The sequence below is a fragment of the Dioscorea cayenensis genome, unplaced genomic scaffold, assembly GCF_009730915.1.
Source record: "Dioscorea cayenensis subsp. rotundata cultivar TDr96_F1 unplaced genomic scaffold, TDr96_F1_v2_PseudoChromosome.rev07_lg8_w22 25.fasta BLBR01001590.1, whole genome shotgun sequence".
Lineage (NCBI taxonomy): Eukaryota > Viridiplantae > Streptophyta > Magnoliopsida > Dioscoreales > Dioscoreaceae > Dioscorea > Dioscorea cayenensis.
Genome location: NW_024087981.1, coordinates 5297 through 12861, shown reverse-complemented (window position 1 = coordinate 12861; position 7565 = coordinate 5297). Strand labels below are relative to the sequence as shown.

The window sequence follows — 7565 nt, the reverse complement described above, 5'->3', positions numbered from 1 at the left end:
GAGACTCAGGGGTATGTAAAAATTCAACGTAATTCTCATCAACCTGAAGGGAAATGTGGCATTGCTATGTATCCAAGTTATCCCATAAAAACAAAGCCAAAGGTAATTGGTCGAATGTGTTTTTCTTCTTCTTTGTATACATATTTCAAACAGAGAATTAAAATTTTTTGTTTCCCTTTGAAATAAGAAACTAAGAACATCATGAATAAATTATTATAGTAACCAAAGATGGTGTGCATTTGAGTTTGCCTTTCCTTTCTTCTTGATGATTATGGTTATTGTTTACTTATGAAAATTAGACATATAAATATGTTCTGCATATCATTTTTAATTTATATTATGCTAATTATCTAATTGCTTGATGATTCAAAATAGGACAACGACAATCTACTTGAAGAGAAGGCAGTGGAAGACACTCATGCAGATTGGCCTAAAACTGATGCTGAAAGCAAGATAGCCATAGAATGATGAGTTGGATTTGTAGAGAATAAAGGACTGCTAATTAATTAATATTGTTTGTACTATCATGCAGTCTTGTACCCTCCCTTAACTTATCATGGGCGTTATATGTCTTATATCTATGTTAGTTTCTAGTTTTCTAATCTATAATAAGTGTTTGAATGGAATAAAAGCACATCATTGTGTTTAAATGATCTTTGTTGATGTTCTTTGGAATAAAAGCACATCAATGAGTGGCACAGGTGAACCACTCACTATATGGTTTTTGTTTGTGGAACAGTCTTCCACAATCAGAACTGGAATTTTAGTTTTTTTGAAGCTACAAAAGACTCCATAAAAACATAATAAGAGAAACTAGATTAAAATACGAAACCATTATCAAAAAGAGAGCGCATGATCCAATATGGAAGATCCCTTCCAAAAAGAAAAGGATTGAGATTCCGGTGTTTGAAGTCGATGGAAGCCAGGTTAGCAGCTGGTATACTCTCCTGCCATGAGAGTGGAATGAGATGAATATTGGGGCGTTCGCACATATCTAATAAGAATTTTAAGTTGTTGAGTTGAGGACGAAACCGCCAAGAAGTGAGTTGGTCTGAACTCTGGATGAACTCTAAAATGGTATGATGTGCGCAGAAAATGTGCTTGACTGGAATGTGTAAGTCGATAGCAGTCTGAAGAGCAACTTCGAGGACCATAATTTCATCAGAAGAGCTGTCATTCAAAGGCTGAGAAAGACAACCTGCAAGAGAAACCACATAATTAGCATTAGAGAAGAAAAAACCAGCCGATCTAACTTGTGTGCACCGATTCAAAGTTGCATGGATGAAAAGGAAGTATCCATCAGCACTAGAGAAGTTGTTTAAGATAAGCTTTTTGCCGAGGGGATCTATATTGCTATTGAAGTACTCATGAACATGAGCAATGGCTCTGTTGACAATGATTGAATACTTGGGGCGAAGGTTTTTGAATATTGCATTGCATCGGGAAATCCAAATGAACCAAGCTCCTGCAGCGATTAACGCAAGAGTATGCATAGAATGTCTGTAGTTGGTGATCCAATTTTTTGAAGAAAACTCGTCAGGGAACGAAATAGACATGTTTTCTCTAGAGTTGATCTGATCCCAAACAACGTGAATTCTGGCACATTGTTCGAACAAGTGATCAATGGTTTCACGGTGAAGCCCACAAAGAATGCAGGAAGTATCCGGACTAAGATGAATATTATGAAGGAAGGCGAAAGTGGACAATCGACATCTAAGGCATATCCAAATAAAATGTTTCAATCGAGGAGCAACTGGGATATGCCAAAGAAGTTACCATCCAACCCAAGTATTAAAAGGAGAATTCTGACTGTTTAAAAAATGGTATACTGCTGAAGAGATTTTAGCATAAGAAAATTTAGGATTCCAAATCCAAATATTATCAGCATGAGGATCAATAGTAGTCATATTAATGTCAAGATTATTAGAAAGGTTACCAAAAAGAAAATTGAGACTCTGAATGTCCCATTGGTCACCATGCATAAGATCAGAGAGATGAATTTGGTCAAGATCAATAGTCATATTAAGGAACGTTGGTTTGAGGACCACAGGAATGTCGAAACACCATGGATCCCAAAGAAAAGATGTGCTGGTGGGATTGACTGAAATGATTTTACATTTATGCTTAATGAAAGCTGCAGAATGACATAAACCACGAAAAAACCAGTAGCATGTTGAGAAGTAATCAGAAGCATGGGCACAGCGGCGGTGGTTGTGAGCAGGGATGCACGATGTGGAGTTGGCGCATGGTGCTGTTGACGTGCAAAGGTGAAGAGAAGTGTGGTTAGGAGTGGTCTAAATCTCAGCTACTTTGACTGAGATGTTTTGTAAGGAAAGTATTTATTACTCTCCATATCTCTTAGTGTTTGGTCCAACCAATGGGAATGGGTTTAAGGTTTCAGCATGGCCAATAGACACAAGTCAGTATGTCTAGCCAATGGGATGTTGGTATTGTACTTTTTGGGTTTGCGCCTTTTTTTATTATAAAAAGGATAGTAGAGCTGAGTGCTCAGTGTGTGTGTTGGAATATTAGAATTGTCTACTCTATTATGTTCTCTTCAGTTCTTTGACTAGGTGAAACGCCTTGACTGGCATTTCATCAAACACACCTGCATCTCTTCTCTCTTATCATCTAACACCTGATTGCCGGTTGATATTTTCACCAGGTTATTAGCCTCTACATAGCATTTAGCAGGCGCGCGATCATGCCAAAATTAAATTAATTTTCCTGTATTTATCATTTAGAATTTCCACCCACAAGGAATCATGATTATTGAGATATTTGAAAATATATTTGGACAGTAAGGAGTGTTTAGCAAGAGTGAGATTTCTGATATCTAAGCTCCCTAGACTCATCTTCAATTAAAATACTCCAACTCACATTATAGATGTCCGTTCCATTTCCATTCCTACTCCAAAAAAATTTTTCGAACTGCTTTAGAGATCTCAAACAAGATTAAATCAGGAATGGGATAGACCGACAAAGTATAGACAGGAACAGAGAGAAAAACTGAATTTATCAAAATTTCTTTAGTAGCTGGGGAAAGATGAAAATTGGCCCATTTATTAGTAATTTTTTTAACTTTATTAACCAATGGTTGGAAAGTTTGAGAGGCTATTTTTTTTGGGAGAAATGAAGACTCCTAAGTACTCAAAAGGAAAAGAAGGTTAATTGAGATTTAAGATAGAACAAATCCTTTTTAAAACATGCTTGAGGATATCTTAAAAAAAGTGAAAAATATATTTTTTTTTATTTTTATTTTACTTATCAATTGAAGTTGTTTGTGAATAAATTTTTTTCTCTCTATTTTATTAATCTTATTTTGTAGTAACTATAATTGAGATTGGATTGGGAAGAGATGCTTTAAGAAAAAAGTTAATTTAATAGAAGTGAAAAGAAAATTTTAAAAAATGAATATTTTAATATTTTAGTTTAAATGCTATCAAAATTATTTACTAATATTAATACACATAAAGTTTAATTTTGTGGGAAATATAAATTTATATTATTTATTAGAATATATATGGAATTTCCCGAACAATGGACAAATTGATTATGATCACATCTTATTTTGGTCCACCACATTCATCATCCAAAGGCCATAGATAATGCATCAAAATCTCATTTTTATATCTCCACCTGCATAATTTACTAAATAGTCTATCTAACTTTCAACTAACAATAGAAGTGGGTCTTTGCTCACACTCTCCTGCTCTTTCTTTCTTCTGTTCTCCTGCCCCTCCCCTCTTGCCATGGCAGCGAGAATGATCCCCTCCCCATCCATGATTCCTCCCCCCCCCGACTTGGGCTCAAATTGCCTCTAAAGCTACGTCGACCCAGGTCTCGTCGCCTCTCCATAACCCATTGGTGCTTAACAAGCTCAAGGAATCCACTTCTGAATTCGTCAAAGTTGATAATGATACCTTAAACAGAGCTCGTTTGCGTTTTCAGCACTCCCTTTTCGGCAAATTCTTCGGGAAACCTCCGTTATTCGAGCAAACGAAGACCATCCTGTTAAAGAAATGGGAGAATATCGGTGATATCTCGATTTCAGACCTCCCAATGGATTCTTACTCATCCGGTGCCCCTCACGGTCTTGTCTCGGCGGCTTCTGCGGCGGTCCATGGACCATCAGCGGCATCATCCTTCAACTATCCCCTTGGCGTCCATTTTTTGAACCCGACTTTTCACTAAACTTACAACCATTGCGATCACGGGTCCGACTCCATAACCTCCCCACTGAATTTTGGAGTGGTGATACTTTGGAAACCATCACTGGCCATCTGGGTAATCTCTTAAAAATTGATGATCTTCTGCATCCATGACACGTACCAAGTATGCAAGGGTTTGCATTGAACTCGATCTCTCTAAACCTCCGAAGAAACACGGCTTGGCGGCCGAGTTTCACCGGGTCTTTGTGGTTGTCCTTTATGACCTACCTTCTGTTACTCCTATGGGATGGTAGGGCACGGTTCTAGCTCTTGTACTCGATCCTCTGCACACGGGGCGTCAAGGCCTCTCCACCCCTTTCGTGAATCACGAGTCGGGCGGTCGGGGGCGGGCGGCCTCCGATGGTTGCTGAGTGTCGACTACAGTCTTTGTGAATCTCCTAGCTTGACACCCGCTACCGAGTGACACGGCGAGTCCCATGAATAGCGCTCGAGTCGGATTACGGTCCGTGGTGCTCGTTTCTCGCCGGCGTGGCCTTCCCCGTTCTCGCGGCGGCGGTGTTCGCACCCCGTCTGCGGCTCCGGGCTCGGCAGCCGTTCCGTGGAACGAGAACCGTTCGGACCGTGGCTCTACTATTCACCGAACACGTGGCGGCTTGCGCGGGGGTGCCAGTGGTCGGCCACTTGTTTCCCACACTACCTTTCACAACTCCCCATGCTTGGATGAGACTGCTCCCAACCCTACCTGTGACCCGGTTGATCCTTCTGTTCCCTCTGCAGACCTGCCTATTACTTCTCGGGACCATGCCTTTGAGCCACGGCGAGCCCCTCGAGACTCTGCTCAGCGCCATCCCATTGTTGCTAGGGACCCCACCCCAGCTGCCAACCATTTACCTCCTGTCCCATCCCCTCTCCCATCCGACTTACATCCAACACTCAACCCCCCACCTCTCCTGCTTCCCAATGGAAATGTTCCGTTGGTTCAACGATCCAGATCTCCTCCCCCTGTCCTCTTGACCTCTCTCACTACTCCTTTCCCTCATACCTCCGGGAAATCCTAATCGGGATCATTCTCTCTTGGTTAACCAAGTTAGCAGCATTCTTGATAATGAGTCTCTGGTGGACGGCTCAATGGATGAAGGCAGTGACCAAGAGGTTTGTGACTCCGATGACTCTGATGATCAAATGTCCGATGGAGAGGAACCTGATGACCTCATGACACTCGACCCGATCTTGTTACGAAGCCCGTCGCGAAGCCCTTGTCACGAAGGCTCCCTCCTACCTATGGATACCCAAAAGAAGGGAAGAATTGAGAGGGGTGAACCCAGTCTTTCATGATCCTCTCAGTCCTCTGTTTTTGCAGGGAGTACTCGTTTCTTTCTTTCCCAACTTGTCTTTATGATTTCTAAAAAATTATGCTGCTGGAATTGCAGGGGACTCTCCTCCAGAGATACCCTTGCCCGTTTTTTCCGCCTCATTCGTCAGGAAAAGCTTTCCATCTTTTGCCTGGTCGAGACTAGAGCAAACTCAAGCCGTATCAGTAAGTTCTATTCTAAACTCAGCAAATCTTGGGATTGGGCCGCCATCCTCGCTGATGGTCTCTCCGGAGGCATCCTTGTTTGCTGGAAAAAAGGTATCGGTCAGGTAACCCCTATTGCCTTCTCCTGCAGGGTTCTTCATCTTGTGATTACCTCGAGTTATTTTAAAAACACCATCATTTCTGTGGTCTATAATTCTTCCCGGTTTCCCTCTCAATGCTCGGTCTGGCACGAACTCTCAAAAATTTCCTCTCTCCGCCTCCCGTGGCTCATTATCGGGGACTTTAACTCTATTCTTTCTCCGAATGAGCATAAGGGAGGCCGCTTTCACTATTATTCTCACAAAGCTTTGTTTTTTCGGGATTTTATCGATTCTAATAACCTTTTTGATTTAAATTCCTCTGGTTCTCCTTTCACTTGGTGTAATAATCAACGCGGATCTGCCCGTCGTTGGGCCCGCTTAGATCGTTGCCTTGTGAACGTAGATTGGATTTCTCTTTTTAAAAATTACTCCCTTAAACATCTTTCTCATAGTTTTTCTGATCATTCTCCCCTTCTTCTCTCGATTTTTGCCAATGACCTTCGTTCTCGGTACCAGTTTCGGTTTGAAAATTTCTGGCTCGATTATACTGATTGTCATTCTGTTGTTACTGACGCGCTAAGGTCTCCCGTGCATGGTAGTCCCCTCCATGCCTTTTCGCATTTACTATCTCGTACCAGGTCTCAGCTTTCTGTTTGGAAGTTATCTGGTCTTAATTCGGTTGAAAAAGCCCTTGCTCAAACTGAAGTGGATATCAAAAATTTCGAAATGCGGGATTCTTCCCCTGTTAATCAGAATCTATTATCTGATTTATATGTAAAGCTTGCTGCTCTCCAACGTCAACTGTCAATCAAATGGGTTCAACGTGCTCGGCTTCTTTGGATGAGGGATGGGGACAAAAACATTAGTTTCTTCCATAACTCAGCCCGCATCCGTAATCATCACAACTACATCTCTCAGATCTCCGATGCTATGGGTAATATCTATTCTGACCGTTCGGGTATTGAACAGGCTTTTATGAACTTTTACAGAAATCTGTGGTCTAATTCTGAAGCTAACGATTTTAATAATATACTTGAAGCTCTACCTTCTGATCTTCCTAACATTTCTACTGAAGTAGGTCACCATCTCATTCGTGATGTTTCCAAGGACGAAATATATTCTGCTCTCCTTGATCTGTCCTCAGGTAAGTCTCCCGGACCCGATGGTTTTAATGTGGAATTTAATCGTTTTTATTGGAACGATCTTGGGGATTCTCTGGTTTCTGCTATCCAATATTTTTTCTCTAAATCCCATCTTCCTGTTTCCTGGGGTAGAACGTTTGTCACTCTTATTCCTAAGAAAGCTAACCCCTGTTCGGTCTCGGATTTTAGACCCATATCCCTGTGTAACGTTTGCTATAAAATCATTTCCAAAATAATTGCTAATAGACTCAAGCCTGTTCTCCCCACTCTCGTGGGTCGAGAGCAAGCAGGGTTTATCTCGGATCGGGGTGCCTTTGATAATATCTTAGCAGTGCAAGAGGTTGTCTATTTCCTTGAATTCGATCGCCTCGGCCTTCCTAGGATGCTTATTAAACTTGATATCGAAAAAGCCTATGATTCGCTTAGCTGGAGTGCAATTCTTGCAACCTTAACTAAAATGAATTTCCCTGACAAGTGGGTCTCCTGGATCAGTGCTTGCCTTCACTCTAGTTCTTTCTCCATTTTGGTTAACGGGATTCCCTCTCCTTGGTTTTCCTCGTCCAGAGGAGTCCGCCAAGGCGATCCCGTTTCTTCCTATTTATTTATTCTGGTTGCCCAGAACCTTTCTTCTTTG

At 41.4% G+C, this 7565-nt stretch overlaps 1 long non-coding RNA gene across 1 annotated transcript; it reads left to right on the top strand.

Annotated features, from left to right (window-relative positions):
• Window positions 1-653, top strand: LOC120256732. Its single transcript, XR_005535396.1, has 2 exons — window positions 1-102; window positions 376-653. It is a non-coding gene; the product is annotated as an uncharacterized LOC120256732 (long non-coding RNA).
• Window positions 654-7565: the final 6912 nt, after the last annotated feature.